At 45.2% G+C, this 11,976-nt stretch overlaps 1 pseudogene; it reads left to right on the plus strand.

Annotated features, from left to right (window-relative positions):
• The first annotated feature begins 3,261 nt into the window (after window positions 1–3,261).
• LOC100612240 (Y-box-binding protein 1-like) lies at window positions 3,262–11,245 on the plus strand (annotated as a pseudogene).
• The last annotated feature ends 731 nt before the right edge of the window (window positions 11,246–11,976 follow it).

The raw sequence follows: 11,976 nt of genomic DNA on the forward strand, positions 1-11,976 counted from the left end.
ATAGGTACATTTTATTATATATAACCTTTATCTCAATAATAGTTGATTTTAAAAAGAAACAAATTGTCAAGATGTTATACACTAAAGATTTGTGCACTTTACTGAATTGTATGTTTCAATTTTTTTGTTTGTTTTTTTTTTGAGACGGAGTCTCTGTCTCCCAGGCTGGAGTGCAGTGGCACGATCTCGGCTCACTGCAAGCTCCGCCTTCCGGATTCACGCCATTCTCCTGCCTCAGCCTCCCCAGTAGCTGGGACTACAGGTGCCCGCCACTACGCCCGGCTAATTTTTTGTATTTTTCATAGAGACGGGGCTTCACCGTGTTAGCCAGGATGGTCTCGATCTCCTGACCTTGTGATCCACCCGCCTCGGCCTCCCAAAGTGCTGGGATTACAGTGTGAGCCAGCGCGCCGGGCCGGGGAGGAGGCTGGATACCTCTGTATGTGACCTTTGAGTCTGCAGAGACGAATCCTTTAGGGCACATCCCAGATGTCTCCATCCTGTGTGTCTGGGTCCCAGGCTTCCTCAACCAGGGCTCTGAGGTTGTGTAAACAACTTGTCTTGGCTAAGCATTTATTTTTTATTCTTATTTACTTATTTTTTTTTTGAGATGGAATCTCGCTCTGTTGCCCAGGTTGGAGTGCAGTGGTGTGATCTCAGCTCAGTGCAACTTCTGCCTCCCCAGTTTAAGTGATTCTCGTGCCTCAGCCTGCCCAGTAGCTAGGATTACAGGCACGCACCACCACGCCCAGCTAATTTTTGTATTTTTTATAGAGACTGGGTTTTACCATGTTGGCCAGGCTGGTCTCGAACTCCTGACCTCAAGTGATCTGCCTGCCTTGGCCTCCCAAAGTGCTGGGATTACAGGTGTGAGCCACCGTGCCCAGCCTTGGCTGACCATTTAAATGCCTCTGGAACTCAATGACTTTAACTATTAATGAGAGGGAGCAGGGACCCCCCCCTTTTTGAGCCTTCAGGCACCTCGAGCATGGAAATAAAGGAAAATGGTGAATTCCTTCAAGGGAAATTCCAGGCTCCTAGCTACTCCTGAGAAGTAAATAAGCAACTTGATAAGCAAGAAGGTAATGGTAGTTTAAAACAGTAGTTAGAATCACAGGATGTTTGGTTCCCCTACAGAAACTAAAGATAACATCTTAACATATGTCACTGGGTTATTTTTCAGGAACTCAAACCCCTATCAAATGGATCTGCTGGCACTTTAGACCTCAGAGAACAGGGAGCTGAGGACTGGACTTCTTTGTTCTCAATTTCTTCCTGAGGGGCCTGGAGGAGGTCATGCCCACAAGCCAGAGCTAACATTCTTTGCTGCTGACCCCAAATTTTTAAACAAAACTTCTCATCCTCAACCAATTGCAAATCAGAAAATCTTGAGTCTATCAGTGACCTGTAAGCCCCCACTTCAAGATATCCCACCCTTTTAGGCCAAAACAGTGTATAATCTCCATGTATTGATTTATGATTTTGCCTGTAACTTCTGCTTTCCTAAAATCTACCCCTGCCTTTAAAAATTCTTTCTTTCAGGCCAGGCACAGTGGCTCATGTCTGTAATCCCAGCACCTTGGGAGGCTGAGGCAGGAGGATTTCTTGAGGCCAAGTGTTCGAGATCAGCCTGGGCAAAATAGCAAGACCCCACCCCGCTACACACCTGCCCCGGATCTCTACAAAAAATTTTAAACTAGCCAGTTATAGTGGCACATGCCTATAGCCCTAGCTACTTGGGAAGCTGAGATGGGAGGATCGCTTGACCCTGGGAGTTTGAGGTTGCAGTGAGCTATGATTGCACCACCACACTCCAGTGTGGGTGACAGAGCGAGATCCTGTCTCAAAGAACAAAACAAAACGTCCTTACTTTCAACCCATCAGGGAGGTCAAGATTTAAGCAAGAGCTGCTTGATTCTCACTTGGCACCCTGCAAATAAACTCCCTCCTTTCTCCTGCTGCAAACCTCAGTGTGGTTGTTTTGGCCTTATTGCACCAGGTAAGCGGACCCCAATTCTGTTCAGTAACATTAAGACCTGAGTTTGCTTCTTAGCTGTGTTCACTCTTCGTAAAGGCAATGATGGCCTCTTTGTAAGCTACCAATGAGGGCTCTGGCTCTCCACTTAGCTGGTATGTGTTTAACTCTCGCTTTTCATTATTCCTATACAGGGCACTAATAACCAGCCAACTCCACTGTGTTTTTAAGCAGTGTCTTTCCCCTGTCTTTCAATGCCTGAATCATCTCACCAGCAAAGGTGTTCCCCTCCACTCGGATATTTTGGGCCACCTTGAATCAGGCATTATCCGTGCCCCACATTCCACTTGGGATGGGATACTCCTTGCCAGCCAGGTGAGAAATTAGTCAATCCTAAACTGTGTGCTTTTCCAGCCACTCTTGATACCCTGTTCCTGTTCAAGTTTTCTGAGAAACAGAGGCTAGGACACAATCAGATGTATAGATTTATTTATTTGGGGAAATGCTTTTGAGGGATAAAGCAGAGAGACAGCTAGGCCAATGGGAGGCTGTGTTCATCATGCTCTGATTACCTTCCATGTTTGCTTGCTGAAAGGACTCACAGGACTCCAACAGTTTCTATACTCATACAGACCAGTTTTGTTTTGTTTTGTTTTGTTTTTTGAGACAGTCTCACTCTGTCACCCGGGCTGGAGTGCAGTGGCAGATCTCGACTCACCCCAATCTCTACCTCTCGGGTTCAAGCAATTCTCCCACCTCAGCCTCTCGAGTAGCTGGGATTACAGGTGTGCACCACCATGCCCAGCTAATTTTTGTATTTTTAGTAGAGACAGGGTTTCACCATCTTGGCCAGGCTGGTCTTGAACTCCAGACTTCACATGATCCACCTTCCTCAGCCTCCCAAAGTGCTGGGATTACAGGCGTGAGCCACCCAGCCCAGCCCTCACATATCAGTTTTTAACAGGCAAAGGATACAGTATGGTAATAGCAGGCAACGTTATGCAAAGAAGGGGCTAGAGATCTCAGGCACAGGCTTCTTTGTTCTGTCTCTGCTGACTCCCACTGCCTGTGCTACACGTTCAGGTCTTGAACCGTCATGTGTGTACATACCAGGAAGTCCAAAGCTCGCTCATGGTGGGATCTCTTGGAGTGAACTGGTCACATAGGCATGTTTTAGCTCCATGACCAGCCTTAATATTGAAATCCTCCAGGCTCCATCAAAGAAACAATTATTAAACAGTGCTGATGGGCTGGTATGTCCTGTTCCCCAAACAATCCACAGACCGATGGTTACAGAACATCATTTGATATATTCCATAGTGTTGGCCAAGGGTCACCATCAGGCTCCAGGCAGCTCTACAGGTAAGCGTGCGGCCTATCCTGACCAGACCACACAGGAGCCCCCGCAGCCAAGAAAGCCCATTAGAGGAGGCATGGAATGGCCTGGTTTGAGCAGCTCTGCCATGCGCAGTTATTGGCTAGGAGCAGCTTGGGGAGAGCATGGTGTTGATATGAATACTGTGGCAGAGCTTAGCGACAGCAGTTGGAGGCTGGAGATCTCAGTGGCTGTGATGGTTAAGGTAAGGTGTCAACTGGATTGGATTAAGGAACACCTACAGAGACAGTAAAACATTCCTTCTGGGTGTGTCTGTCTGGGTTTCCAGAGCAGACTGGCGTGTGAGTCAGTGGACTAAGAGGGGAAGATCTTCCCTCAATGTGGCTGGGCACCAACCAATTGGCTGGGGGCCAAGATAGAACAAAAAAAGAAGAGAAAAGGATTTCCTCTCTCTCCTGGAGCTGGGACCTACTCTTCTCCTCCTGTCCTTGGATATCAGGACCCCAGGCTCTCCAGCCTTGAGACTCTAGGGCTTACATGAGCACCACCCACCCCACCAGGTTCTCAGGCTTTGGGGCTTGGGCTGAGAATTACACCATTGGCATCCCTGGTTCTAAGACTTTTTGACTTGGATTGAGCCACAATACCAGCATCCCAGGGTCTCCAGCTTGCAGATGGCCTGTCATGGGACTTCTCAGCTTCCAGAATCATGTGAGCCAATTCCCTAATAAATTCCTTCTCCTCTGTCTGTATATGTATCTATCTGTCTATCTAATCATCCCCTGTTGGTTCTCTCTCTAGAGAACCCTGACTAGCAGTGGTGCACCTCCATAGGTATCAAAACCCACTTCAGGAAAGGTTTCAAAAGCCCTCTACACTTGTGAGGCCCCTGTTTATCTCTTGAGTCTTAGCTTTTGCCACATCTAATTTTAGACTCTTCAACTATCCTCAACTACTTAAAGTTCCTGGGATAAAAGCTCTGTTCTTTCTTTCCCCTGGGCCTTTGCACATGACTTTCTGCCAATCACAGTACTTTCTTCTTCCACTTCCTCTCTCTAACTTCTACTCAGCCTTCAGGTCTCAGTTCAAAGACTGGGAAACATTTCCTACCTCACCCCCTATCAACCTCTGATTGAGTTCAGGACATGCTACCCACAAATACAGCACTTTGGTATTTGAGAAAACAGCAGAAGCAGGTAGGTCATTCTCATCTTCCTCTCAGCCTTCTCCCTTGAAGCAGGTCATGAGACCTCATTGGAGAGGTCCCTCCCTATACCTAGAGGAAAGGGACATCCTTATCTCTGAACACACAGAGACACAAAGACAAATCGGAACAAATAGGTCTTGCTAAGTGGTCCCCTCACACTTTATTAACATTAGAGCATACTTTTTATCCAATTATATTTTTCCAGGACCCTCCACTTCTCCATCAAACCTAGCATAAAATATACACAGATTTACCTGTTTCTTTGGGCCATTTCCTTTTTTTGTTTTTTTGAGACGGAGGTTTGCTCTGTTGTCTGGGCTGGAGTGCAGTGGCTTGCTCTTGAATCACTGCAAGCTCTGCCTCCCGGGTTCAAGTGATTCTCCTACCTCAGCCTCCCAAGTAGCTGGGATTACAGGCGCATGCCACCACAGCCGGCTAATTTTTGTAATTTTAGTAGAGACTGGGTTTCGCCATCTTGGCCAGGCTGGTCTCAAACTCCTGGCCTCAGGTGATCAGCCCACTTCAGTCTCCCTAGGCATTACAGGCGCGAGCCACTGCACCCGGCCATTTCCTTTTAAAGTCTCCCATGTCACATGAAACTTAAATAAATAAATGTGTATACTTTTCTTGTTAAACTACCTTTTGTTATAGGGGCTTCAGCCACAAACCCTGTGATGATCAAGGAAAAAATATTTCTTTTCCTCCCCTACATCCCGCACTCCACTATGCTCCTACAGTATCTTGACTTCAGCCCTAGGACAGCTACTGTCAAACTATTACAATTGCTTATGGAATGTATCTGTGTCTTCCCTTAGACTGAAAGCTCTGCAAGGCACTATGTCACATTGAATTTTGCAACCTTAGTTCCTGCCACATAGTAGGTGCTTAATTAATAAGTATTTGCTGGCCAATTACTGGATAATCGTACCCTATTAAATTGCCTAGAATACTAGGGGTTATGAAAAGACAGCAGAATTGATGACTATAAACCTTTTTCTTTTCTTTTCTTTTCTTTTTTTTTGAGACAGGGTCTTGCTCTGTTTCCCAGGCTGGACTGCAGTGGTGCAAATCATAGCTCACTGGAGCTTCAACCTCCCCAGCCCAACTGATACTCACACCTCAGCCTCCTGTGTAGCTGGACTACAGGGGCACACCACCTCACCCAGCTAATTTTTGTGGAGGCAGAGTTTGACTATGTTGCCCAGGCTATTAAACTCGTAATGTTTCCTTGGACACATACAGGTCCTGAAGGGGCAATCTTTCTGGGTTAGAATTCACAAATCTGCACTGTGTTGAGTCATCCAATCTTTCTGGTTTGGGCAGTTCTGATGACAAGGTATTCCTCCTTGGGTAGCCTGGGCTGGTGGGCTCCTCTAGCTTATATGTGCTAATTCATTTAAGAAATTCTGAACAGGCCAAGTGCCGGTAATCCCATCACTTTGGGAGACTGAGGGCGGATTGCTTGAGCTCAGGAGTTCTAGACCAGCCTGGGCAACATGGCAAAACCCTGTCTCTACAAAAAATAGTGTGCCCCTGTAGTAGCGTGCCTCTGCAGTCCCAGCTATTTGGCAGTCCGAGGTGGGAGGATGTGGCTTGAGCCTGGGAGGTTGAGGCTGCAGGAGCTGTGATTGCGCCACTGCAGTCCAGCCTGAGCAACAGAGTGAGACCCCGTCTCAAAAAATAAATAAATAAATAAATAAATAAAATTGCCTAGTAGAGTGCCTCTTTGACTTCACATCTTCATTAAGTGCCTAGGAATGGGTCTAGCACAAAAAGACTACCAAAGATTTTAAGACTGGGATAAAACCTAGTCTGAAAACAAGATTTTCCTTGTAACACATTTATTGAGTTATACTTCACAGACCACAATTCACCTATTTAAAATACACAATTCTATAGTTTTTAGTATATACTAGTTCACACTTAACCCTGGGGGATACATTCCAGGACCCCCATTGGATGCCTGAAACTGACGATAGTACTGAATCCTATATATACTGTTTTCTCTATACATACATACCTACGATAAAGTTTAATTTGTAAATTAGCAGAGTAAGAGATTAACAACAATAACTAATAATAAAATAGAACAGGCTGGGCACAGTGGCTTACGCATGTAACCCCAGCACTTTGGGAGGCCAGGGCAAGCAGACTGCTTGAGCCCAGGAGTTCAAGACCAGCCTGGGCAACATGGCAAAACCCCATCTCTATAAAATATACAAAAATTGCTGGGTGTGGTGATGCATGCCTGTGGTCCCAGCTACTATGGAGGCTGAGGTAGCAAAATCACCCGAGCCTGGGGAGGTCCAGGCTATGGTGAGCCGTCATTGCACCCCTGCACTCCAGCCTGGATGACAGACCTTGTCTCAAAAATAATAATAAAACAGAGCAATCACAGCAATATACTGTAACAAATGTATACTGTAATAAAAGTTACTGTATATTGTAACTGTGTCTCTAAATATCTTATACTGTACTCATCTCTTTTCGGACCTCAGTTGTTCATGGGTAAATGAAACCACGGCAAGAGAAACTCTGGAGAAGTGGGGACTACTGTATGCACAGAGTTGTGCAACCACCACGGTTGATTTCAGGACTTTTTTTTTGAGACGGAGTCTTGCTGTCACCCGGGCTGGAATGCAGTGGCACGATCTCAACTCACTGAGCCTCTGCCTCCCAGGTTCAAGTGATTCTCCAGCCTCAGCCTCCCGAGTATCTGAATTACCGCTGCCCACCACCACACCCAGTTAATTTTTGTATTTTTAAAACAGACAGGGTTTCACCGTATTGGTCAGGCCGGTCTTGAACTCCTCTCCCCAAGTGATCTACCCTCCTCAGCCTCCCAGAGTGCTGGGATCACAGGCGTGAGCCACCACACCCGGCCAATTACAAGACATTTTCATCACCCCAAAATGAAACCCTGTACAGTGGACTGAACATGGTGGCTCCAGCACTTTGGGAGACTGAGGCAGAAGGATCCCTTGAGGCCAGCGGGTCCGGAGTCAGTTCTTTCCGGTGGGTTCTTGGTCTCACTGACTTCAAGAATGAAGCTGCGGACGTTGGTGTTGAGTGTTAAAAAGTCACAAAAACGGTGTGTCCAGAGTTTGTTCCTTCAGATATATCCACAGTGTCTTCCTTCCGGTGGGTTCGTGGTCTTGCTGACTTCAAGAACGAACCCACAGACCTCTGTAGCGAGTGTTACAGCTCTTAAAAGTAGGGCAGACCCAAACAGTAAGCAACAGCAAGAATCATTCTGAAGAGCAAAATAACAAGGCAGAACACACGTTACCACTTCTGACTCGGGTGGCCAGCTTTTATTCCCTTATTTGGCCCCTCCCATGTCCTGTTGATTGGTCTATTTCACAGAGTGCTGATTGGTCCATTTTACAGAGTGCTGATTGGTCAATTTTTATGGAACGTTGATTGGTGCATTTACAATCCTCTAGCTAGACACAGAGTGCTGATTGGTGCATTTACAATCCTCTAGCTAGATAGAAAGGTTCTCCAAGTGCCCACCCCATCCGGAAGGCGTGCTGGCTTCACCTCTCGCCAGGAATTTAAGACCAGCGTAAGCAACATGATGAGATCCCTGTCTCTACAAAAAAAAAAATTTAGCCAGGCATGGTGGCACACACTAGTCCCAGCCACTCCAGAGGCTGAGGCAGGAGGATTTCTTGAGCTCCAAGAGTTCTAGGCTGCAGTGAGCTATGATAAGGCCACTATACTTCAGCTTGGGCAACAGCAAGCAAGACCTTGTCTCTAAAAAAGAAAGAGAGAAGAAGAGAGAAAGAAACCCTGTACTCATTAGTAGTCACTCCCCATCCCCCACCCCTGCCCCTATTCCCATCAGCCCTAAGCAATCACTAATCTGTCCTTTATCTCCATGGATTTACCTATTCTGCACATTTCACATGAGTGGAATCATACAATATGTGATCTTCTATGACTGGCTTCTTTCACTTAGCATATGATGTTTTCAAGGTTCATTCATGTTGTAACATTTACTGGTACTTCATTCCTTTTTATGGCTGAATAATATTTCATTGTATGGTATACCACTTTTTTCTTTTTGTTTAACTTTTATTTTAGGTTCGGGGTACATGTGCAGGTTGTTATATAGGTAAACTCATGTCATGGGGGTTTGTTGTACAGATTATTTCATCACCCAGTTACTAAGCCTAATAGCCAACAGTTATTTTTTCTGATCTGCTCCCTCCTCCCACTCTCCACCCTCAAGTGTCTGTTGTTTCCCTCTTTTACCACATTTTTCAATGCCTGCTTTTATTATAAAAGTAATACAAGGCCAGGCACGGTGGCTCACGCCTGTAATACCAGCACTTTGGGAGGCCAAGGTGAGCGGATCACCTGAGGTCAGGAGTTGGAGACCAGCCTGTCCAACATGGCGAAATCCTATGTCTACCAAAGATATAAAAATTAGCCAGTGTGGTGGCAGGTGCCTATAATCCCAGCTACTCGGGAGGCTGAAGTGAAATTGCTTGAACCTTGAATCTGGGAGGCAGAGGTTGCAGTGAGCCAAGATTGTGCCATTGCAATACAGCCTGGGTGACAAGAGAGAAACTCTGTCTCAAAAAAAAAAAAAAAAAAGATAATACAAAATATTTTGGACTTGCAATACTGGCAAAAGTAATAAAAAACATTTTACTGCTCATAATTTTATATAATTTACTACTTATAATTTCTCTATTATAAATACAGATTCAGAGAAAATTAAAAGCACCCATAACCCTATCACTCAGAGATAACCACCATAAACATTGGATATCTTTTGTTCTGAGCTTAATCTATGCAAATATATTTAGTAATTGGAATCATACTTGTAATGTTTGTGTAATATGAATTTTTTTCTTGTGGTAAAATGCACATAATATCATATTTACCATTTTAGCCATTTTAAAGCGTACAGTTCAGTGGCACTAAGTACACTAAGTACATTCACATTGTTGTGAAACCATCACCACCATCCACCTCCAGAACTTTTTTATCATCCAAAACTGAAACTCTGTACCCATTAAACAATAACTCCTCACTCCTCTCCCCTTCAACCCCTGGCAAGCACCATTCTGCTTTTTCTCTATGAATTCGAGAACTCCAGGTTCCTCACCTAAGTGGAATCCTACAGTATTTCTCCTTATGTGTTATTTCGCTGGCTTATTCGGCTAAGCATAAAGTCTTCAAGATTGATCTATGCTGTAGTACGAGCGGACTTCAAGAAGTTAGTGGAAAAATTGAATTAAATGATTTTTTTTAGGACTGGGTGCAGTGACTTACACCTGTAATCGCAGCACTTTGGGAGGCCAAGGTAGGAGGATCACTTGAGCTCAGGAGTTTGATTCCAGCCTGGCCAACATGGTGAAACCCCATGTCTACTAAAAATACAAAAATTAGCTGGGTGTGGTGGCACGTGCCTGTAATTCCAGCTACTCGGGAGGCTGAGGCAGGAGAATCGCTTGAACCTGGTAAGTGGAGGTTGCAGTGAACCAAAATTGTGCCATTGCTCTCCAACCTGGGCGTCACAGCAAGACTTTGTCTCAAAAAATAAAAAATTAGCTGGGTGTGGTGGTGCGTATCTGTATTCCCAGCTACTTGGGAGGCTGAAGTGGGAGGATTCCTTGAGCCAGGGAGGTTGAGGCTGCAGTAAGCTATGATTGTACCACTGCACTTCAGCTTAAGCAACAGAGTGAGACCCTGTCTCAAAAAATAAAAATAAAAAAATAAAGTTTGATCAGGAGCTGAGATACCCCAGAAAGCCCTGAAAGTAGCCACACCTCTACCACCAGCTTTGGCTGCCCAGGGAGTAGTGGCCTCGGCGGCCTCACATCCATGGTTCTGTGGGTAGGGACAAGAAGGTCATGGCGAAGATTTTTGGGAAAAGGAAAATGATTCAATGTAAGAAACAGATCTGCCATTAAAAAAGAACCCCAGGGAGTACCTTGGCTGTGTAGGAACTGGAGAGACTGTGGAGTCTGACGCTGAAGGAGAAAAGGGTGCGGAAGCAGCAGATGTCACAGCCCTGGTTGAATTCCACTGCAAGGCAGTAAACGTGGAGCAGGCCGTAACCATTATGGAAGCAATCCACGTCCTGGGGGTCCTCCACACAATTACCAGCAGAATTACCAGAATAGTGAGCGTGGGGAAAAGGAGGAAGGATAGGAGAGTGCTCCCAAAGGCCAGGCCCAACAAGACTGGCCCTTCCTCAGGAGAAGGTTCCTGGAGAAGGTTCCTGCCCTACTACCTGAAGAGACCCTATGGGCGTGGACCACAGTGTTCCAGCCCTCCAGCGCAGGGAGCGGAGATGGAGGATGCTGACAGCCAGGGTGCAGGAGCACCAGGTAGACCAGTGAGGCAAGATGTGTATGTGGCTATAGGCCATGATTCCGCTGGGGCCCTCTTAGCCAAAGACAGCCTAGAGAGGATGGTGATGAAGAGGATAAAAAGAAATCAAGGAGATGAGACCCCAGGTCAGCAGCAAGGTCGGTGCCCAGGTGGAGACCCAGAAAATATGGCAAAGAGACAAAAGCAGCTGAAAATTTGCCCATGGCCAAGGCTGAGCAGGGTAGGGCTGAGTAAATACCAGCTTACCATCTCTACCATCATCCCCTTTAGTCGTACAACAAGAAGAAATGAATGTGAAACTGCAGCAATAAGAAATGAACAAAAGATTGGCACTGAAGACATTGTTTGCTCTTTGCTGCTGACCAATTATTAGAACTATCTGCATTATCTGTGCAGCATGGGTTTTTAAAATCACTTTTTTCCTAAAGACAACTCTTTTTGGTGATAACAAATGTGGTTTTCTTAAAAAAAAAAAAAAGTCTGGCTTTTCTCAATATGCCTCTAAAGATTTTTAAATTGTTTCATATCTGTCAAGTTGAGACTTAAGAACTTCATTTTAAATTTGTAATAAAAGTTTACAACTTGGTGTTTTTTCAAAATAGTCAATGAACTGCAAGCACTTGTCAATAAAGATCTTAAATAATTGTCAAAAAAGTTAAAATAAAAAATATAAACTTTATTTCTCAACATAGACTTCACCAAGTTCGGGACACTTTCTTTTGTAAGCAATGATACCAGCCATTTAGTCCATCCCTAAAGAACTGAGGGTCCTGGGAATGTAACCATGTCAGTGCAGTCTCTTTTATGATACTAACTGAAGAAAAATAGGTGTAGTTTTATGGGTTTTTTTAAAGATTAGGAAATGAAGGCAGAAGGAGGCAAATCAGGACTGTAAGGTGGATGCCTAATGATTTCCTTTTGAAACTCTATTTATTTATTTATTTGTTTGTTTGTTTGTTTTTTGAGGCAGGGCCTCACTCTGTAGCCCAGACTGGAGTGGAGTGACACAATCACGGCTTACCACAACCTCTACCTCCTGGGCCCAAGCAATTCTCCCACCTCAGCCTTCCGAGCAGCTGGGACTACAGGCATGCACAACCACGC

The sequence above is a fragment of the Pan troglodytes genome, chromosome 1, assembly GCF_028858775.2.
Source record: "Pan troglodytes isolate AG18354 chromosome 1, NHGRI_mPanTro3-v2.0_pri, whole genome shotgun sequence".
In the NCBI taxonomy this organism is placed as follows: Eukaryota; Metazoa; Chordata; class Mammalia; order Primates; family Hominidae; genus Pan; species Pan troglodytes.